Source organism: Ascaphus truei, chromosome 3, assembly GCF_040206685.1.
Source record: "Ascaphus truei isolate aAscTru1 chromosome 3, aAscTru1.hap1, whole genome shotgun sequence".
Taxonomy (NCBI): Eukaryota; Metazoa; Chordata; class Amphibia; order Anura; family Ascaphidae; genus Ascaphus; species Ascaphus truei.
In genome coordinates this window covers 345,248,581-345,272,263 of record NC_134485.1, presented here as the reverse complement: position 1 = coordinate 345,272,263, position 23,683 = coordinate 345,248,581, and the positions used below count along the sequence as shown (strand labels likewise).

The 23,683-nt window shown below is 44.6% G+C and overlaps 1 protein-coding gene across 1 annotated transcript in view; it reads left to right on the top strand.

The window, feature by feature from the left end:
* LOC142490008 (uncharacterized) overlaps positions 1–23,186 on the top strand; it is a 134,229-nt gene extending 111,043 nt beyond the window's left edge. Inside the window, exon 4 of the mRNA XM_075591764.1 lies at positions 21,166–23,186. The gene's annotated coding sequence lies outside the window, so the exon portion shown is untranslated. The remainder of the gene's footprint in view (positions 1–21,165) is intronic.
* The last annotated feature ends 497 nt before the right edge of the window (positions 23,187–23,683 follow it).

Genomic DNA, 23,683 nt, shown 5'->3' with positions numbered 1-23,683 from the left:
AACAGGCCTGGATGCACATCATGGGTTAATCAGGGGACAGGTGATAAACCTAGAGAGGCTAGTACTAGAATTAAACTGGGTTCTCCAACTCTCTAAAGTCTAGGTCCCTCCACTAAGCTACTCCCTCTCTTCTTACAATTTAACATTTCTTTTTCATATAATCTCCCTACTGTTGTCCCTCGCTCCTTCTCAATGTCTCTCTCATTCACCTTTTCATTCTACTTCTTGCTTGGTCCACCATACTATCTCTCACCACCTCTCTTATCCTACATATCTAATTCTCTATGCCTAGTTCTCCATTGACCTCTGATGTCCTCTATCGCTCTCTGCGTTGCTGGTACTTCTGGCAGGTAAAGGGTTACCCAGTCTGTTTTCATATCTTTGAAAAAGGATACTCTAAAAAAAAAATGAAGAAGTGATTCTGCACATACTGCCACAGCACAAAACCCAAGATAAGTGTGTCTGTAGAACTTACTTGCAGGACAACATGTAGATACACAAAAATTCAGCTATGAACTCAAACAAAACATAACATATAGAAAGATTGCATTTTAATTTACAGACTGTTTGTTTAGCACAGTGATTTTAAACAGGGGTTGCCTAGCCTGTGCATCCCTAAAGGGTTCCCTGCAATTTTCAGGTCATTTGAAGATTGTACCAAATACAGAAGAATGTACAATGCATCTGATCTCAGACAAGCTGTTGGAGAGGGTTGGGGTTCCTTATGTAGCGCACTTTCCCCCACCCTATGGGAGATATGGCGGCTACTGTGTGTGTGGTGCATTGCCTGTGGCTCATAGGAGGCCTGAACCTCCGCTGGTGGGAGTCTGGGGTGTACCTGATCCGTCTGGTGACAGCGCCTCCACCTGTGAGGGATCCTAACTATGTTGGATAACCCCGTCACAGGACCCCTTGCAATAATACACACGCTGATAAAGATAACAGTTTACTGCATGCATATGAAAAAGGAATAACAACACAACACCCACACCAAATAGGCCATGCACAGTGCCACGCAGTGTCCTGATGGGATATTCCCCAAAGTACTGAGGTGCCCGATGGCACCCAACGACCCTGGTGTCCACAAGAGTCAACCCACCCAATGCGTGCGCCAGCGCTGCCCACAACCCGTGTTAAAATCGGTGCACTTATATGTGAAGGTGTGATACCTGCTGGGTACTCCAGCACCCGCTAGCGCTGACTGAAGACGAAGGGAAGCTGTCCGATTCCATGCCGTCGTCGTCAGCGATGAGTCTGCCTCCACGTGGGGTGCTGTCCAGCTCGAGGGTTCCACCATGAAGAGAGTCTCTTATCTGTGGGGCGATCTGGTTCCAGACTGGAGATTGCCAGTTCACCGCTATGTCTTGGCTGTGTCCCTCACACTTGGCTCTACAGGGGCAGTGTCCCTATCTAATGGGCCTGTCCCTGCAGCAACCACAAGCTTAGGGGAGTCGGGGCCTAGCTGGGACCTAAGGAGGTCTCTGGCCTAGTGCAGGGGTCACAGACTCCCTGCACACACACCCTACCCTCTCCTTGTCCCAGCTCCGACTGGCGTGCTCCTCAGCGCACAAAATGTATCCATCTCTGGTGCCGGGAATCCTGGCAGCTCTATTGGCTGTATAGCAGCACCTGACTAGCTGCCCCTGTGCATTGTGGGGGTTGTGGTCCCCACGGAGCCTTGTATCTCTAATGGCCACCGCTAGGAGGGTTATCTGCGCATGCACGCGCATAACTGACATGGCGCCCTGCTACGGGAGCCGCCAATGCATCTGATCTCAGACGTGCTAGGGAGGGCTGGAGTTCACAGTATAATTATAGGGTTACTTTACCGGAAAAAGGTTGGAAAGCTCTGGTTTAGCATATCTCGCTAAAAATAATTGTAAACAAAATACAGTTAATGCACTTTTTGCTAAAGCTTCTTTTTTTATGTTTGGTAAATCCCATTAGATTAATCAGTAATAACTAATAGGACTACTGGTTACAATGGTCACTATAGAAACTTTCAAATATTTTACTAATATTTGTTTATTACCTACAAGGTCAGCTACATTAAAGAAGAAGGAATTTTCTACCAGTTGTGGTTTTCCAAGGAACGTTATTCAACTATTTATTTTTGTCTGACGTACACTATATTTTCATTGTCAAACCTGGTTCCTTTTTTGGTGAAATAATAACATTGAAGAAAAAAATTCCACTTGTGAGCACATTCATGTCTCAGGTCTGCAACCCTGCCTTTCCCTAGCATACAGTGCTTCCACTGCAGCAAGGAATTCTGGGAAATGACATGCAAATGAGCACACAGTGTCACCTTTTACTTATCCATTTTAACATGGACCCCTATAAGCCTATGCCTGGGTATTACACAGCTTTCCAGCACAGTCTGGGTTAAAGAAGTGCATAGCCAGTAAAAGCTACTCACAGACAGGAACAATGAGACATTCTATTTTGCATCTTCCCAACCTGGTAGTTGCTGAGGATATAATGCCCTCTGCTGTCTACACTGGGTAGTGCAGGCAAAAGTCAGACTAGACAAGCTTGGTTCAAATCAGAAGGAATAGAAATTTCAGAGCTGGGAAAAGGAGGATGAAAAGGATACATGAGAAAAAGGAAGAGAGAGATGTAAATGATGAATACTGTATTAAAAAAAAGGGAGGAAGAGAGAATAGAGTTATAGGGAGAGAAAGAGCAGAGAGTGTTAAAAGACAGTTATACTGCATATAAAACGACTGGGATACTGGCAGTTTATCAACTTCATTTTTGTGTTCCCGTAACATTTTAGAACTAGTCACCTGTTGGTTTTAAAATGGGACGTAAAAATTATTAACCCGTTCACTACAAAGGCCTGCCACACATTGTAAGCCTCCAGCCAGCACAAGAGGTTAAGCCATGCAGTCCAATTTCAACATGACATCAGCATCAACACTTATATACTCTTATGCTGTTTTATGCCCCCATGTGTTACTGTGCAGCAGAATATGCTTCCAGGTGATGTCTCCTTCATGAGGAGTGAGTGTCGGCCATTGGAAGGCCGTCTCCCACATTCCCAGCAATGTGGGCCTTGTCCCTGGCCATACAGACAATATAAAGGCCTTTGTGATATCCATCTGACAGATGCAACATGCGTTACTTTATTTCATCCAGGAATCCTGGCCTGACGTTTGTGACACATTCGTCAGTATGACAGTTTCATAAGGAGCGGTGGGTAGAAAGGAGAGGGGGTGTACAGTGGTAGTGGTCACTGCCTCTTGAACCAGGTTAAGCCAGATTTGAATTTCATTGTCATCTTGTGGTTTTGGGGGCAATTCAGTTTATCCAAAAAGTTAAATTGTAAGCTCCGAGGGACCAGGGATTTGGGCTGAAGAAATCCGACATAGAGAAAAAAATATTATTCATATAATAAGTGTCGGGGTCTGGAATAGATTCCACAGGGTTGTGTATTGAGCCCCCGCACAGTTGCAGGCAACTCTTGCACTCAAGCTGTTAAACACTACAGTGCAGATGAACTAATAAGATGATGGATGGAGAGAATGTATTGAAGTGTGCAGTGAGTGACAAGCACAGGGGCTGTGGGTTGTCTGGGCAGTAAGGAGCTTATCTTTTTGGCTTGGGTTGGATAGATGTTCTCTAGGAGGAGGTCTCCTCTCTCTTTTTTACTGAATGAAAGAAATATGTAGAAGGGCGAGCAGTAGCTACGCAGCCGACTCTCTTACTTCTCTCTCTGTATCCCAGAGTCCCAGCAATCACCCAGAGATTTATGGTGGAGTGACACCACCAGCAGTTACTGTCCCTCTGAAGATATATCTCCTACTTCCCGGACTGCAGCAGGGGAGAGGAATGAGACAAAGAGATGAGGAGCAATGGCAGATCTGTGAGTAGGGATGTCAGTGTAGGAATGAGGTGCCTTAAAGGAGAAAGGGAGGTGCAGTGTGTGTCTATGAATAGAAGAAGGTGCTGCAAGAAAAGAGTTCAAGTGCTATTGCAGAAAAGGATGGCAGAAGGTCATTAGAGGACTAGCACTGGGTCCTGCAGAAAAAGATAGAGGTGCAATGGAAGAGCGGTGTGGGTGTCAGGGGGGGGCAGTACAGCAATAGGGATGAAGTACAGTGGCAGAGCTGTAGATGGGAGGTCAGTGCTGGAAGAACAGGAGTGGGTGATGCTGCGGCAGGGTGGGATTGAGGAGCTGTATACAGGGAGAGATGTACTAGGACAGCAGTGGCCAACTCCAGTCGTCAAGGGCCACCAACTGGCCAGGTTTTAAGCATGTCCCTGCTTCAGTACAGGTGGCTCAGTCAACGACTGAATGAGCCACCTGTCCTCAAGCAGGGATATCCTGAAAACATGTCTTGTTGGTGGCCCTTGAGGACTGGAGTTTTCCGCCCCTGCATTAGGATATCCGTGCTGGAGGAGCCTACATACATACACACGTGCGAGTGGAAGCACTAGCAATATTACAGAGCATTCAAGAGTTAAAACGTTCAGAACTTTGGGGGAAAAGCTCAGCTATGTATGAAACTTGGCAGCTTTGCCGTGATTCCGAAAATGCATATTGCATCCCATAACTGTGGATGAGGTCATGGAAATTAATTGGGAATGTCAGCTGAGATGTAATGATAAAGCAGAAAGGAGCTGAGTTATTGCTCTCCATTATGCTTCTCAGGAGCAGTTAATAATCACTGTGACTCCCACTTCAATGTAAGAAACTACCATCACTCAACAGTCTTTACCTTTTGATTCAAGTTTGGTAGTGAATGATCTCTACCTTTAAGTCATTGAGCCATAATGAGACTGTATAAATCATAGATTGTGTTCTTATATAGCACTGATATTGTACACAGCACTTTACATAGAATTTTACAAGCACACTTACTTCTGCCCCAAAGAGCAAGCAATCTAATATTTTGGCGCATGAAGCATTGGGAATGAGTTTCACTAATTGCCTGGATATTACGGAGACAGAAGGGTGGGTAGACATCTTGGTCCCTCTACCATGTAATTAAGTAACAAAGGAGGCAGATCGAGTAGGTTGGAGACCTTTTTTTGGAGCAGCAGATAGTTGACACACCACAAGCTTTCAAATCTCACTGGGTTCTTTTTCATAATCACGATAGCTGCCTTCATCAGGTTGCCCAGAAAAAGGTATCGCACTACAAACTCCTCTGTCCTTTGTTACTGGACATGATGTTGAGGATCAGCCAACACATTTTCATATTCAACCCTTTGACCAGAGTGCCACAGCCACTGTGGGAGGTCAGCGATCACATCATTGTGACATCGCCGTTGACACGGACAGGAGAGGAGTGATCTCTTTCGTTTAGATTGCGTCTGGAGCGCTGAATGCGATCTCCCCTCTCAAATGAGCAAAAAGTAGCTACTCCACTATGGGCACCATTGGAGGAACGACTTCTAAAATAAATCCCCTTTCTCCTAAAAGGAACGTGGAATATTGTGCGTAAAACTAACACACACAAAAGTGCTCTGTGTGTAAAAATTAAAAGTAATGGTCATTTTGGCCACTTATTAACAAAGAGGAATTGAATTAAATAGTTATCTTAGATGGTACACCTGTGTTAAACTCCTGGAATATTTTGTAAATCAGTATTGCTGACTTGAGGAAGACAGGAGAACTCTGGAAAGCTCGTCTTATAATATGTATTGCTGGTCCAAATAATAAAAACATATCACCTTATACCGAAGTACTCATTACCAAAGATGGAAGTAAAATAGCATCACTGTTTATGCTAATACATTTGATCTATACATTTACATGGCTCATCATTACTGGTTCCAGTCAGATTCCTAAACGGCTATGATCCTGTAACAATGTTTCAAATAACACAGCACATATATTATGCCAATGGTTTAGAAAAGGGGTGCTCAACTCCAGCTTGCGCTGAAACAAACACTAGGACGTCAATGCATTTGTGCATAGTGCGCCCGCGCACATGTGCTATGGGGCGACCACCACTCCGCGCTACAAAAAGGTTTGTATTTCCTGTGAGACGGCCGGGTCACATGAGCGGTCCCCCTCCCCCCCCGAAACGCCTCCCTGTTGGCTCTGCCTGCAGGACAAGATATTTCTCCTGCTGCAGGCGAGCATGCGCTGCGCCGAGGAGCGCAGAAGCAAGCGCGTTCCACTGTGGACGCAGCCTTAGGCCTCGGGCATGGGGCCTCGGGCCGCGCTGATCAGCGCTCCTGCTCTGCCTCGCCTGCTCAAACTGGAACTTTTTTGTGTCCAGGCAGGCGAGGCAGTGAGCGTGCTTTGGGGGCGGTGCATAGGCGGGGCGGAGGCAGGCCGGAGGCGTGTCGGGGGGCGGGAGGCAGGGCTAGTCCCTCGCTCCCATTGGATGGGAGCGGTCACGTGACTGCTCCTCCGCTTCCCTGAGCGGGAAATTTTAAATTTGCCTGTCTGCTCAAAATTTCTCAGCCTCCACACGCATGCGGAAGCGGCTGCTAAAGCCGCGCTGATGACAGATGCAGGGGGTAAGTGCATCTGCTCAGCGCGGCTCAGCACGGCTCACCCTACTATGTCCCAGGCCTTAGAGCGAACAGTACTCCCTCGCTTTCCAAGGTTGCTGGGAGATATACACCCTACAAATACACTCTGGTTTGAAATGGTCATGGACTGAATTGCATGAGCTCATTAAATGTGCATTCTTCACCCCTCTGAGAGCTGTTTGTAACCCTTGCTTACTATATCTTCCTTCTCGGGAATTTCTTGACACCGCAAATAGGCACCTATCTCAGGGGATCTTTCTTTAACCCTTTGGGTGCCCAAAGACTGCTTTGGGGTCTGGCACACCAGTGGCCCCATGAAGTAACAGCTACGTCCTAATCTACCTGCTCGTTTTGGGAGGCGGGGCAGATCGCATCCCGCGCTACACACGCAATCTTACCAGCGGAGGAAGGGAAAAGGGGCACACTCCTTCCATCATCTGTAATGGGGCGATCATGTGATCACGCGTGCTGACGGGCCGTGGCACCAGATTGGCAAAGGGTTGAGTGAGTACAGTTCATAATTGAACCCGGGGCTTAAATAGGGTGCCACATAGCTGGTCCAAGGAAAAATATATATATCTTTGCATAATCTTCCTTTACCTTTTTTTCCCCTCTCATCCTGATCACATACTTCATCGTTAAATTCCCCGGTACATTATGGAGAAATGTTGATTCAAATAAAAACATTTAGCCAGGCCTCTTAAAATGGCTACTATTGGAATAGAGCTCAGCCTGTGTGGGGTGAGTAATTTTACTCTAGTACAACTGCATGAGTTTTTTATAAAAAAAAAAATTTAATAACAAGTATTCAAATAGACTGATTTTTACATTCTAATTATTAAAAATGAAGATGCCTCCAGAGATCTAAGCAGAGTTGGACTTCCATTCAAAATCATTGCCCCCCCTCCTAAAAATGGTTTTCTTCAGCAGCATACTCACTGCTTTGTCGTGTATTATTTAGTTTGTTGTTAGAATTGTTGTGAGAATTGTGTGTGGTGTCGCACTTTTGTTTCACTCTGTAATTGTGAAAATTGTTGGAATGGAAATTTCAGTGCAAAGGAATATTGCAAAAATGTATGTACTGTGCGTGTGTGTGTGTGTGTGTGTGTGTATGTATATATGTGTGTGTGTGTGTGTGTGTGTATAGCAAATAAAAAGATCACTTGTGAGCACATTCACATGTCTTGGTTTGCAACCCTGCCTTTCACCATTATCACCTAGCATACAGTGCTTCCACTGTAGCAAGGGATTCTGGGAAATGACATGCAAATGAGCACACAGTGCCACCTTTTGCCTGAAAACCATTTTTATATGGAACGCTTATAAACTAATGCTCGCTGCTCACACAGCTTTTAAGCACAGCCTGGGATTATAAGCAAAGCCAGAGAAACCACTCACAGACAGCTGTTTCGACCTTGATGGGTCTCATCAGTGTGAGGTTGGTTGTACTGGCTTTGCCATTTTCAAGGCTGTAAGATTTACCATACACATGTGTATGGTATATATACCATATGTATATATAAATATATATATATATATATATATATATATATATATATATATATATATATATATATATATAAATAGATAAAAGAAAATTAAAAGGCAGCTGGCACTCAACTGGCAATTATATGGTATGGTGCATGTTCTATAGACATAAATACAAAATGGTTAACCCAGAAGGCAAACAAAGAACAGCACTCAATATGTAATGCATAGAAAGACCTGTATTCAAAAAATACACAAGCACACATATATATTCAAAGAAACAGGCACGCGATACTTGCAGCAAATTAGAAATATATGCTCCAGCAGTTTCCAAAGGAAGAAGAAGAGACCTTACTAGTTAAAAAAAAATGTGCTAGATTGGAACCCTGGTGGAGTATATTTATTATATATGTCTTTATATGATGTGTGCACCTGACGACATTTGCCTTGTTTTTTTGAGATCTAGGTGGGCTTTCTCCATTTCTTGAACTATGCAGACTGAAGCAAAGGTCAGGACAACAGTGTAATAGAAAGCGGGCCCCCCAGGGCTTGAAGAGAAACAAATATATATTACATTTATTTAAACACATCAACGTTTCGGCTAGCAGTGCTCCAGCGGCTGGTGTGTGTGTGTGTATATGTACAGTATATGTGTATATATATAACATGTATATATATATATATATATATATATATATATATATATATACACAGTATATGTATGTATATATACGTAATATACATACACACACTAATATAATATATAATTAATATATACATTTACAATTAATAGTATGCTGAACCCTGTTACTGCCAGCGAGGCCTGCAATGCATTGCTGGCAGCAAATGGGTTAATTATATGAGAGAAAGGGAACGTTAATTTGAATTCCTAGAATAACAAAAGAAGTGGAGGTGTTGGTCTGTGGACAGAAAAGGGGGGTGTTGACTGCTGAGGAGCTTGTGTAACTGTCACACTTGACCACTGACCAAATAAATTGTCCGGTGGTTACACGGGAGGGACACGGGGAAACGAAGGGCCATTTTGAGAAGGGTGAGAAGAAAGGGGTTGGCCGTAATGTACATGAGATGCAAGGGCTCATGATGGAAAACAGGAGACTGGAAGAAGATGAGAGAATAAGAGAGACATTGACAGAAGGAGAAAAAGGAAAGAGCGGGAGAGAAAGAAAAGGGGGAGGGAGAGAGACAGCCATAAAGGGATAGTGGGGAAAGAGAGCGAGAATATGGAGGCTAATAAAAATTCAGAAGCCTGATGCCTCATGCTGTTTGCACCTGTCTGAGAGGAAGAAAATGGCTTTGTCTCCCTCCCCCTCTCGCCCTCTTCACTGTTATAAAGCAGAGCGCAGAGGGTGCAGCCCCCCAACACACACACACACTCACTGCTCTGACGTACAGAAGAGGTACAATACCAAGCACGGCTCAATGCCAGGCGCTGGAAGCCTCTACAGGGCCTGGCTCGGGTTAACCTCGTCATGACCAAGCAGCGCGTTTCTCTTTACAATTTGCATCTAAACGCAGCTGGGTTCTGCAAAGTTGAATACTACTACAGTATGGGTCCCCCTGCCACATATTGTGTGATGTGTCCTCTTTACTAAGCAGCAGACACAATAGCCCAGATTAATAAGGAGCACTGTGCCATGAGGCACATCCCGGCCCATTCAAGAGAATGCACCATTAGGCGTTTTTCCTGGTGCCGAAAGATGTCTTCTGGCATAGGACCGCTTTGTTATTATGGGACAGTGCCTTGCTCAAAGTAGCATGGAGCTTGCAGATGGTTTTGAACAGTTGTTCCTGTCCTTTGACAAAATTATAATTAAGCAAACCAGTTAGAACTCCAATTGAACTTGTACTTATTCCTAGAGAAGAGGCACAGACAAATCTACCACCAAATATTGGCTGATTTATCACCAACTAATATCACCAGGAAGGACTGTATAGCCCCTGTGGGTAACAAGCCATAATAGTAACAGTTAAATGCTTTATTGCTCATTAATTAATTAATTATAGCTTCTCATTACAATAGAAGCTTCTTAAAGCTCTTTGTTGCCACTGCAGATCAGATGCAAATAACATCTCATATCTAGTTATACAGAGTGTGAAGATTTGTACATTTTGCACTAACTACAGCCAATAATATTAATGTCTTTCACTAAGTCACCCCAGCTGTATACCAGGGCACAGTATGGTTGTGTAAAGCTTGCCACCTAGTGTTGGCTAGAAGTTATTACTCTCATGTGAGGAAATCACAGAGAGCAGTGGGATTTGGATATTTATTTATTAATTTTATTTATAGCATGTTTTACCAGTAAGTAATACATTGAGAGTTACCTCTCGTTTTCAAGTATGTCCTGGGCATAGAGTTATGATGACAAATAATACATGGTTACAAATACATAGTTACATGTGAACAGGGTATACATTATATACAAGACATTGCATGCACAGTTAGAGATAATATAAATTATAGGCTTATGTAACCGTTACAGACCAGATTAAAATGTGAGACAGCCTTAGATTAGAAAGAACTTAGACTGGTGGTGGTTGTAAGAGTCTCTGGTAGGTTGTTCCAGTTTATGGGTGCACGGTAAGAGAAGGAAGAACGGACGGATACTTTGTTGAGCCTTGGGACCATGAACAGTCTTTTGGAGTCTGATCTCAGGTGATAAGTGCTGCATGTGGTAGGGGTGAGGAGCTTGTTCAGGTAGCTGGGTAGCTTGCCCTGAAGGTATTTGAAGGCAAGACAGGAAAGGTGAACTTTGCGCCTAGATTCAAGTGATGACCAATCTAGTTCTTTGAGCATTTCGCAGTGATGTGTGTTGTAGTTGCACTGGAGAACAAAACGACAAATTGAATTATAGAGGGTGTCAAGTTTGCTAAGGTGGGTTTGAGGAGCCGAGCCATATACTATGTCTCCATAGTCAATAATTGGCATTAGCATCTGCTGTGCGATACGCTTTCTACCCAGCAGACTTAGGGAGGATTTGTTCCTGTAAAGTACCCCTAGTTTGGCATAGGTCTTGGTTGTCAGGGTATCAATGTGCATCCCGAATGTTAAGTGGGAGTCAAACCATATGCCCAGGTATTTAAAACTAGTGACAGGAGTTAGGGCGGTAGTGGGATTCACAAATTTTAACAGGTTCTCTCTCGACACGTTTGTTTATTTTGGACAATAATAATCAGTGGAATAGCGCGAGCAATAGTTGCGACCCTGGAACGTGAATTGCAGCCGTACAGCTGAGGACCAATGATCTGTAAATACTGACATTTTTCACACAACCTGCACTCTATAGTGTTCTTTTCTGCACCAAAATAACTGAATATTAAGATGTGCCTCTGCTAATAGAGGGGTATTTTTAGGAGTCCATGTTAGACGTGTTAAGTTTCTCAGATATACCAACCCCCCCCCCCCCCCACCTGCATCTCACATCACCCCTCTGCCCCCCTTCCCTCACAGCCCCCCCAGATCTTCCCCTCACAGCCCCCCCAGATCTTCCCCTCACAGCCCCCCCAGATCTTCCCCTCACAGCCCCCCCAGATCTCCCCCTGACCTCAAAGTAACAAGTAGGGCGCCGGGCGGCCTCTCCCAGCATGCTCCGGCATCGCATCTCCCGGCATCTTTCCCCTGCAAATCTTCTCAATATGGTCGTGCTTTGTCACATGGCACCGCGTTGCCATGACAACGCAATGCCACGTAACATCGTGATGTCAATCAGCGTCCAGTTGTCATAGCAACGGGCATCACGTGACAGAACATGTCTTCCTTAAACCACTCATAGGTTCCAGTGTCTGGAATTGAGAGACCAGAGATTGTATAAGGAAGCAGGGATCATAGTTCTTGGCCTGTGCTAGTAGAGATTGTATAGGGAAGCAGGGTTCATAGTTCTTGGCCTGTGCTAGTAGAGATTGTATAGGGAAGCAGGGTTCATAGTTCTTGGCCTGTGCTAGTAGAGATTGTATAGGGAAGCAGGGTTCATAGTTCTTGGCCTGTGCTAGTAGAGATTGTATAGGGAAGCAGTGTTCATAGTTCTTGGCCTGTGCTAGTAGAGATTGTATAGGGTAGCAGGTTTCATAGTTCTAGGCCTGTGCTAGTAGAGATTGTATAGGGTAGCAGGGTTCATAGTTCTTGGCCTGTGCTAGTAGAGATTGTATAGGGAAGCAGGGTTCATAGTTCTTGGCCTGTGCTAGTAGAGATTGTATAGGGTAGCAGGGTTCATAGTTCTTGGCCTGTGCTAGTAGAGATTGTATAGGGAAGCAGGGTTCATAGTTCTTGGCCTGTGCTAGTAGAGATTGTATAGGGAAGCAGGGTTCATAGTTCTAGGCCTGTGCTAGTAGAGATTGTATAAGGAAGCAGGGTTCATAGTTCTTGGCCTGTGCTAGTAGAGATTGTATAGGGAAGCAGGGTTCATAGTTCTTGGCCTGTGCTAGTAGAGATTGTATAGGGAAGCAGTGTTCATAGTTCTTGGCCTGTGCTAGTAGAGATTGTATAGGGTAGCAGGGTTCATAGTTCTAGGCCTGTGCTAGTAAAGATAGTATAAGGAAGCAGGGTTCATAGTTCTTGGCCTGTGCTAGTAGAGATTGTATAGGGAAGCAGGGTTCATAGTTCTTGGCCTGTGCTAGTAGAGATTGTATAAGGAAGCAGGGTTCATAGTTCTTGGCCTGTGCTAGTAGAGATTGTATAGGGAAGCAGGGTTCATAGTTCTTGGCCTGTGCTAGTAGAGATTGTATAGGGAAGCAGTGTTCATAGTTCTTGGCCTGTGCTAGTAGAGATTGTATAGGGTAGCAGGGTTCATAGTTCTAGGCCTGTGCTAGTAAAGATAGTATAAGGAAGCAGGGTTCATAGTTCTTGGCCTGTGCTAGTAGAGATTGTATAGGGAAGCAGGGTTCATAGTTCTTGGCCTGTGCTAGTAGAGATTGTATAAGGAAGCAGGGTTCATAGTTCTTGGCCTGTGCTAGTAGAGATTGTATAGGGAAGCAGGGTTCATAGTTCTTGGCCTGTGCTAGTAGAGATTGTATAGGGAAGCAGGGTTCATAGTTCTTGGCCTGTGCTAGTAGAGATTGTACAGTATAAGGAAGCAGGGTTCATAGTTCTTGGCCTGTGCTAGTAGAGACTGTATAGGGAAGCAGGGATCATAGTTCTTGGCCTGTGCTAGTAGAGATTGTATAGGGAAGCAGGGTTCATAGTTCTAGGCCTGTGCTAGTAGAGATTGTATAGGGAAGCAGGGTTCATAGTTCTTGGCCTGTGCTAGTAGAGATTGTATAAGGAAGCAGGGTTCATAGTTCTTGGCCTGTGCTAGTAGAGATTGTATAAGGAAGCAGGGTTCATAGTTCTAGGCCTGTGCTAGTAGAGATTGTATAGGGAAGCAGGGTTCATAGTTCTAGGCCTGTGCTAGTAGAGATTGTATAAGGAAGCAGGGTTCATAGTTCTTGGCCTGTGCTAGTAGAGATTGTATAAGGAAGCAGGGTTCATAGTTCTAGGCCTGTGCTAGTAGAGATTGTATAAGGAAGCAGGGTTCATAGTTCTTGGCCTGTGCTAGTAGAGATTGTATAAGGAAGCAGGGTTCATAGTTCTAGGCCTGTGCTAGTAGAGATTGTATAGGGTAGCAGGGCTCATAGTTCTTGGCCTGTGCTAGTAGAGATTGTATAGGGTAGCAGGGTTCATAGTTCTTGGCCTGTGCTAGTAGAGATTGTATAGGGAAGCAGGGATCATAGTTCTTGGCCTGTGCTAGTAGAGATTGTATAGGGAAGCAGGGTTCATAGTTCTAGGCCTGTGCTAGTAGAGATTGTATAAGGAAGCAGGGTTCATAGTTCTTGGCCTGTGCTAGTAGAGATTGTACAGGGAAGCAGGGTTCATAGTTCTAGGCCTGTGCTAGTAGAGAATGTACAGGGAAGCAGGGTTCATAGTTCTAGGCCTGTGCTAGTAGAGATTGTATAGGGAAGCAGGGTTCATAGTTCTAGGCCTGTGCTAGTAGAGATTGTATAGGGAAGCAGGGTTCATAGTTCTTGGCCTGTGCTAGTAGAGATTGTATAGGGAAGCAGGGTTCATAGTTCTTGGCCTGTGCTAGTAGAGATTGTATAGGGAAGCAGGGTTCATAGTTCTTGGCCTGTGCTAGTAGAGATTGTATAGGGAAGCAGTGTTCATAGTTCTTGGCCTGTGCTATTTGAATGCTTCTTTGCTGGAGATCCTAGCTTTTCTTGGGTAGTATAACCCTATTTATTGAAGCTACGACCAGTTTACGGTCTACACTTTAAAACCTCACAGGGTTCTTCTTCAGGTTTGAGCAGTTCTTAAGATGCAGAAACATTTTGGAGTATAATGGTATCTCATATGTTAGCGGTTGTTATTACTTTTTACGGACCGACATGAGAGTTCTTCACCAGAAATATAGTATACATGTTGCAGTGACGGTTTTAAAAACCTAAATGAATCTGCGCACCAGAGATTAAAGTTTGTGTGCCAAGTAGGCATTTTAAAGTATGGCTGTAGTATGGGGCACAAGGTTGATTTATATAGTGTATCCAGAATCCAACGCCTCTAGTGATTCTGGTAGTTTGTGTGTATACAGAAACATTATCTCTGGTGTTTTGAGAAGACCTCAAGATGACAGGAATTTTTTTAAGGCAGCTTCAAAGCCTCCCGCGCCCACTCGTTTAATTTCTTTCCTCTTCTGCCTCTCACACCCCCTCTGGACGGCCCCATTTGACCTCAGAGGTTCACTTCTAAGGTGTCTCTCCTCAAACTTTCATTGCATGCCCCAGAGAGTCCTCAGTGACCCTTTCTATTGTGTTTTGAGTGGTTTCCTTTTTGCTGGTGAAGGGAGTGATGGGGATGGAGGTCCCTGTTTTGTTGGAGAGAGCTGCAGCAGAATATTGCCCCAATTGTTACGGCGTTTCCGTTTACATGGCAAATATCTGTTATCGCTACAGTCTGTGTGGCATATGCCCATTCTGTGCACCTGAGAGGCGTCTTTTCTTTAAACTGAAGTCCCCTAACAGTCTAAGCACATGCCACACGGACAGTGGAGAAGCAGGCTGACCACAAGCAATCAAAGAGATGGGCGGTGGGCATCACAATACGGCAGAATAAGGGTTCCTTGATAAAGTGTATCTCTATACACGAAACGCGTAGGAGGGTGTTTGTCTCCATTTCCCATATGGATTATTAAAGGAATATTTTTTCATTAACTTGTTGGTGACCCACTCTTTGGCTGTGCACCAGTTTTTTTCTTTCTCTCCATATCATAGAGCGAAATGGATTTCAGGTACAGCTATATCTGACACAGGCTAGGGACACTGTAAGAAACTGAAGACAAGCTACTAACTTTTAACTACTTTTCTGTTGCCAACACCTATTTTTTTTTTTTTTAGGGAAACCATGAACTTATTGTGTTTTGCGTGTGGGGGCCTCTGTAATAGTCATGTGCACATGATGCAGGGTTTTTATATGAAAGTCTTTTTTTATTATGGTCATAGTAATAATAAAATATTGCTTTTATTGGTAAATAATTCAGCACCCTCTACTCATGTATTATTTCATTAGTGGTGTTTATTATATTTCTTCATTAGTGGCCCCCTGCAGACACACTTACCAGAACTCCCTCCTACTGTCTCTGTACGTTCTCCCTACCTACCAATTAGATTGTAAGCTCCTCGGGGCAGGGACTCCTCCTTAATGTTACTGTTATGTCTAAAGCACTTATTCCCATGATCTGTTATTTATATTATCTGTTATTTATTTGATTACCACATGTATTACTACTGTGAAGCGCTATGTACATTAATGTCGCTATATAAATAAAGACATACAATACAATTAGTGCAGCAATTTATCCCCTTCATTCTCTCGTAGTATTTGGTCTATATTTTCATTAGTAATGGTCTGCTAGCACCTTACACAGACATTTTAGGATGTAGTAGGTAAGAATACATTACATGGCAAGAGGGTTTGCTGAGAGTGGATTGTAATATTGCTTTAATAACTGTATTTGACATTCCTGCAGAGGATTGCTGCATCTGTCTCTCTGCTGGAGACTGCTACTGCTTTGGGAGATCAGCAGAGTATTATCCCACAGATAAAGGGTTCTCAACTCCAGTCCTCAAGCCCCCTCCAACAGGTCAGGTTTTCAGGATATCCCAGCTTCAGCACAAGTGGCTCAATCAGTGCCTCTAACTGAGCCAACTGTGCTGAAGCTGGGATATCAGGAAAGCCTTACCTGTTGGGGGAGCGGTTGAGGACTGGAGATGAGCACATACAGTAGGTCACTGATAAAAGGAACTGCTTCATTTAATATGTCCCTGTAGGGGTGCCCTCTGCTGCACTCCCATTAATCCAAATCCTGCTGGACAGTTTTCCAGAGCAATACTCAATCAGGCCCTACTTTTCCTCCCAGAGACCTGCTCAGCATGTCTTCAGGCGAGTATCACCTTCTCGGGTGAAAAGGGGAGGAGGGGGGATCACTATTGGCAAAGAGAACAAATGTACTGTACTAACAACCCTCTGCTTCCACAGAGAATCAAGTCTCTCCTAGAAAGAGAAGCAGACCAGTGTCACCGACCCCTAAAAATCAGAGGCAGGGAATGTGAGCCAGATCAGTTTCACAGCCGTCTGGGAAAATGAAATCGGTGTGACAGCCCTGAGAGAGATTCACAACCTGCTGATAGAGTGAATCTGATCAGTGTCGCTGCCCTCTGCTGGCAGAGCGAGGTGTGGCAGTGCATTGTAGGCTTCTCCATCAGGGAAGGCATTATGTTAAAGTCCCTGTTGCCAGTGCTCTGTCTGCCCCTGTTGAATTATGGGAAACACAGCATGGCCCCATAAAATGTTATGAAGACATCTGTAAAGGCAGAGGGATTTTATGAGCCATGATCTGCGGAGTGTGCTGTAAACCCAACCTTGCATGCTTCAGAGACCTCCAGCATCTGCTCCCATCCATTTCTTAAAGGAGAACACATTCCTTTTCATTAGAACAACCCCAAATATAAGACATGTCCCTTTGTATAGAGAAAGCGCTGTTTTAAGGACACGGCTCTTACCTAAACATTCCCTCATAGTCTGGTGTGACCCATACTATAAGATGAATATTTGATTTCTATAGTCTACTCAGACTGGCCTACTTGGAAATCCACGTTGGGGCCTAGTATTAGGTATAGTATAAGTCCTCAATGTCTACACAGGCTGAGTCTCCCAGAATGACTGCGAGCCTGTGTCTGTCTCTATCGCTCTGGCCCAGATCCTCAAAAAGGTGCTAACCTTTAGCACGCCTTTACTCCCATTCACAGGAAGCTTAGCTCACACCCTTTTGTGGATGTGGGACTCTATTCTGCATCTACGACTGTATAATAAGTGTATGCACACGTGCAGCCCTATTATTTCCTTCATACTGTATTACTCTTCTTTCAACAACAAAAAATCTGAGCTATGTTTTCAGAATATTCCTATTTATGGTCTTATTCCGCCACAAAACTACTTTTTTTTGTTTGCATAATTTCAATTAGTGCATATCATTAAGCATAACTGGCATGGTCTATTTGTCATAGCCAGCAAGCGATTCAAATGGCTTGCAGTGTTCGCCTAACATTGATTTCTATGGCAATGACCTTACTGGCAGCCATATTTTTCTCCGAAAAATAAACAGAGGCAAACTAAGTTAGATGACCTGAGAACCCTCAGCTTTAGGTAAAAGAAGGGAGGGAAAATCCCAGTAAGATTCTGTTTGCAGCACTTTGTCAGAATGTCACCTAGACATTTTAGAATCACTGTCCTTAATAGAAAAGCTGTATATGTCCTTATTAGAAAAGCTGTATATGTCCTTATTAGAAAATCTGTATATGTCTTTACTAGAATATTGTATTGGTGATTTTTGCTCTAAGAGCTCAGCAGCACCTGTCAGAGCATTCCAGGAAAATATTCAAACATAGCGCCACACGGTGGCGGTTTGGAGGTTTGTGACATTGATCTTCATTTTTCTCTCAGCAGAAACCCCAATACCTTTTGCAGTTTTTTTTATGATCATGAACTTTTTTTGCTGTGTGGCTTAAAATCTTCAGATTGCTCTAGGACAGGAGCGACCAACTCCAGTCGTCAAAAGCCACCAACAGGTCAGATTTTCACAATATCCCTGCTTCAGCACAGGTGGCTCAATTCTAACTGAGCCACCTGTGCTGAAGCAGGGATCTCCTCAAAACCTGACCTGTTGGTGGCCCTTGAGGACTGGAGTTGACCACCCCTGCTCTAGGACGAGTACGGTTACCTGGACTATCTGCACAGCTGACACGATAACCTCATGCTCTCTGACAGATAACTGCAAAATGGTTACTGGCTTATTTCCCTAATAGAGCTTCGGAAAAAAAAAACTAATTCTGTAAAACAGCTGTGAGCCTGATCTAATTCTCTGACAGATGTGTGACTGCAGTCATTCCCTGTCTTTAAGATTCTTGGCAGCAGTGTAAAGTCAAGCCCTAAGGGGGGTGTTAGGGAAATCTTACACTAAAGACTAGTAAGGTGAGTGAGGGTGGTACTCAAGGGGTTACATTTTTTTTTATCTTAAAGCAAGACTCAAAACGTGCTGGATGTCAGTGGTGCTAGTATTGCGGAGGGACTGCCCAGATCCCTTAATGAGCATGTAGGGATAGGTAAAAAATGCAGCTGCCCTGCAAATATAGTAAATAACAAAATTAATGCATTACTCGCATATTTGGAGTGCAGCTGCATTTTTTTACCTATCCTTAAACACGAAAGACTGAGCAGGGGGTTATTTCTCATTCTTCTTTGCTGTGACACAATGGGGATCATATTTATTTACACACCCAGCGTGTCTCTTAATGCCCCTGCTCGTCTCCTGCTCTCTACATATAACTCTCTCCTTTCCACCACTTTCACCTCTACTGCTCTCTCACCTTAAACCTTTTTCCCTCACTACCCCTTCCTGGAGGGAGCTCCCTCACACTCGGATACGCCAAGCACCTTCTCTCCCCACATACGCCAAGCACCTTCTCCCCCCACATACGCCAAGCACCTTCTCCCCCCACATACGCCAAGCACCTTCTCCCCCCACATACGCCAAGCACCTTCTCCCCCCACATACGCCAAGCACCTTCTCCCCCCACATACGCCAAGCACCTTCTCCCCCCACATACGCCAAGCACCTTCTCTCCCCACATTTATGTAAAACCTTACCTCTTAAATGAAGCGTTTCATTAGCCTGGACTTATTACTAATGTCCCACACCCACAGTCTCGCCTACCACCCATTGTGGCCAAGCACTGCCATCTACTGCACTTATTCCCTCACCTGCTGTCTCTGTAAGTCTCCCATCATACCACTGTCACGCTGCGCTTATAGTGGCGGCGACGTGCTCGCGACCACTGACATCAGACGGCGCCGTCGCTATAGCGAAAGTTGCACTCGAGTAGTGCGATATCGCTGGCGGCAAGGGGCAGTGACCTCAGCAAGGGGGAAGACACAAAAGACAAGATAGAGATGTGATGCGGCTGTCGCTGTGTATCACAAAATCCATTGACTACGGCGATTTTTGTCTCCCTGTCGCTACACAGCGCCTTTGCGGTTGCGCCCCCTATGGCCACCCGCAATGGACTACATGTACTAGTTTTGGCGCTGCGCGCCATCGTCATTACTATATAGTGACAGCGATGCGACGTCGCAGCAAAACAAATGCATTGCCGCCGTCGCGTGCGCTTATAGTAAGCGCGACGTGACGGAGCGACGGTTTGGTCGTGATCGCTGGAAGTCATCTCTATTTGATTTTTCCAGCGACCGTAGCCTGACGTCGCGTCCCCGTCGCCAGCACTATAAGCGCAGCCTTAGAGTGTAATCCCTCCGGGGAAGGGATTTCCTTCCCTATTGTCCCATTGTGTTTGTTGCACTTATTGTATTATAATTCCCTGTATTGGATTGTCTCTCTTGTAAAGTGCTGTGGGCGCTATATAAATAAAGATATACATACATGTCAAATACTGTAACCAACTGAGAAAACATATTGGGATCAAGCCAGTAAAACGCACCCTAATGTTCACAGAAATTGCCAGGGGATCTTTAAAATAATTAGTAAAATACATAAAACCCGCCTCTCACTGAAGAAACACGAAAGGTCGAAAAACAGCTGTCTGTGAGTAGGTTTACTGGCTTGGCACTTCTGATACCCAGACTGTGCTGAAAAGCTGTGTAATGCGGCAGGCATAAGCTCATAGGGGTCCCATGTTGAAATGGACATGAAGCAAAAGGTGACACACTGAGTGCTCATTTGCATGTCATTTCCCAGAATCCCTTGCTGCAGTGGAAGCACTGTATGCTAAGAGATAATGGTGACAAGCAGGGTTGCAGACCTGTCTGAGACATGTGAATCTGCTCACAAGTGGTATTTTTTTTTTTTTTCTTTTAAATGACCACAAAACATCCCTGGCGTTAATGTAATTGGTTCCTATGTGAGACTGAACCCACATGTCACCATACTCTGGCATTTTGAAATTGCTACTTTAAAGGATTTGCTGTTAGTACAGGGGCGGCCAACTCCAGTCCTCAAGGGCCACCAACAGGTCAGGTATGAAGGATATCCCTGCTTCAGCACAGGTGGCTGTCATTATGACGGAGCCACTAATTGAGTCACCTGTACTGAAGCAGGGATATCCTTAAAACCTGTCCTGTTGGTGGCCCTTGAGGACTGGAGTTAGTTTCATATGCTGTTTGTGTATATGAAGATCCTATTCCCAATATACGTGGAACTTGCAATGAAGTTAAATACACTTAAGAGAAGAACCCACTTCTCCTACAAGTTCCCCAAGCCTGTTCCTGACATCATTACAGTATATACGTTGCAGAGACAGTGTATACATTGCAGGTGTTCAAATACCAATAATCAATGTGCAAAGGGCTTACTTTTTAGCCTGGCAATTCATAATGTATTTTCTTGTTGGTCTTTTCTGTGTGCATTACATACTTTATTGTATACTCCAGCCTGTATTTGTAATCCCGTCCTGTTTGGATGTGAGTATTCGGGCCTACATTTTAAATAGTTACTGAGCATCTTGAATTCTGAATGGACTATATAAAATGATTTCACAGCAAGCCATCTTTCTTTTCCTGTGAATAATTTCAGAGAATTGTGTCTGTAGTAATCAGAAATATGGCACACATTGTAATATCTGTTTCAGAAGCTGGCGGTTGGATGCTTCCTTGGATTTCCACATGTGAATGCTGAGCCACCTTCCGTTTCCCAACGGACAACATGATCAGTCAACTAGAAATGACTTTCCATAGCAGCACAGCACAAAGCAGGTATCCCACATAGGCCATGTGTGAGCCTGTCCTGAGAGCAGCTGGACCCATAGGGAGCCTTCCAGGACATTCCTCACTGGACCTCATCTTTCCATTGTTTGGAGGGATACGTGAAGATGTGCGCCTACTATAAAATGGGAATGTGACGTCAGTACATTTTAGCTCGATATTGCAACCATTAACCCAGTGGTGCTCAACTCCAGTCCTCAAGCCTCCCCCTTCCCAAAACCCCACCCCCAACAGGTCAGGTTTTCATGCTATCCCAGCTCCAGCACAGCTGACTCAATCAGAGGCTCGGTCGAAGACCCTCTAATTGAGCCACGTCTGCTGAAGCAGGGAATGATTGAACCACCAGTGCTGAAGCAGGGGTAGCCTGAAAAGCCGACATGTTGAGGAGGTGGGGGCTTGCATTAAGCTATGTGACTGGTAGCATGTAGAGCCCAATTTTTCACTCGTCTTGTGAAAGGTTTGAACAACTTGCCCCTCACCTCCACAAAGTCCAGTTCATATTTTACCACGTGTCTGAGCCTTTATTTGACTGGCAAATGAATCTCAGCTGTACCCCTCGCCCCTTCCAAAAGCTACCACATTTCTGGAAGGTTCCTGTTTTTGGGAGTCAGCAAAATATGGGAATAAAAATTGGTTAGTCTAAAAAAAATAAGTAATGTGCTATATTTTATTTAAACAAAAAAACAGTATTGGTGATTTTTAGGAAGCCTTTCATGCGGTCTACATTTTTTTACTGCCCTATTTGTGTTTTTTTATACAAGCATGTACATGCTAGTCTAGTGCTAAGTTAATAGTATAGTTTAGAACTATTACACAAACATAACACGTTTTATTTTGTCAAAAAGTCCTGAAGGTAATAAAAATAAAAACACTTCAGGATAGAACATATGTAATCCTTGTATGCTCATGGGGGTGGGGGTGAGCTACTTGGCCACAGGGTGGTGCTATTAAACAACATAGGAGTTATGAGCATTAAGTGAATTTCCTTGTCAGTGCGGGGTACGGTCACCATTGTTCTCTTTCTATCCACATTTAGGGGTAATTCTATAATGTCTGATGCGGCCATATCCGGGGGGGTAATATAGAATTACCCCTTTAGTGTGCAGGGTCAGCATTAGCCAGAGTCAAGCCCTGTGTGACTATATATTGTGCACACATATAGTACATTCTTGCAGGCATATATACATAGGCACACATTTACACATACATTATGTACAGGGCCGCCGACTGCTTTCCTGGGGCCCAGGACTAGAGTTTCCACCGGGGGCGCCCCCCATGTCGGCAGCCTTGCGAGCCCCCTCTTTCTCTTACACTCGCATCCCCTCTTTATCTACCCCTTCACCCCCCACTATTTCTCTTCCCTTTCTCACTCCCCCTCTCATCATCTCCCCCCCTGTCTCTCTTCCTCCTCCTATCTTTCACCCCCACGCTGTTACACCCCCTCTCCAACTCCCTCTCTTGCTCACTGACTCCCCCCCTCTTGTTGTATTGTATGTCTTTATATAGCGCCATTAATGTACATAGCGCTTCACAGTAGTAATACATGTGGTAATCGAATAAATAACAGATAATATAAATAACAGATCATTGGAATAAGTGCTTTAGACAAACATAACATTAAGGAAGAGGAGTCCCTGCCCCGAGGAGCTTACAGTCTAATTGGTAGGTAGGGAGAACGTACAGAGACAGTAGGAGGGAGTTCTGGTAAGTGCGTCTGCAGGGGGCCAAGCTTTATGTATCATGTGTCCAGAATGTTCACAGTGCTATTCGTATGCTTCTTTAAGCAAGTGTGTCTTAAGATGGGTCTTAAAGGTGGATAGAGAGGGTGCTAGTCGGGTACTGAGGGGAAGGGCATTCCAGAGGTGTGGGGCAGTCAGTGAAAAAGGTTTAAGGCAGGAGAGGGCTTTAGATAAAAAGGGGGTAGAAAGAAGACATCCTTGAGCAGAACGCAAGAGTCGGGATGGTGCATAGCGAGAAATTAGGGCTGAGATGTAAGGAGGGGCAGAAGAGTGTAAAGCTTTAAAAGTGAGGAGAAGAATGGAGTGTGAGATGCGGGATTTGATCGGAAGCCAGGAGAGGGATTTCAGGAGGGGAGATGCTGAGACAGATCTAGGAAAGAGTAGAGTGATTCTGGCAGCAGCATTTAGGATAGATTGTAGGGGAGACAGGTGAGAGGCAGGAAGGCCGGACAGCAGGAGGTTACAGTAATCAAGACGTGAGAGAATGAGGGCCTGAGTCAGAGTTTTAGCAGTCGAGCAACAGAGGAAAGGGCGTATCTTTGTTATATTGCGGAGGAAAAAGCGACAAGTTTTAGAAATGTTTTGAATGTGAGGGGCGAATGTGAGAGAGGAGTCGAGTGTGACCCCTAGGCAGCGTGCTTGGGCT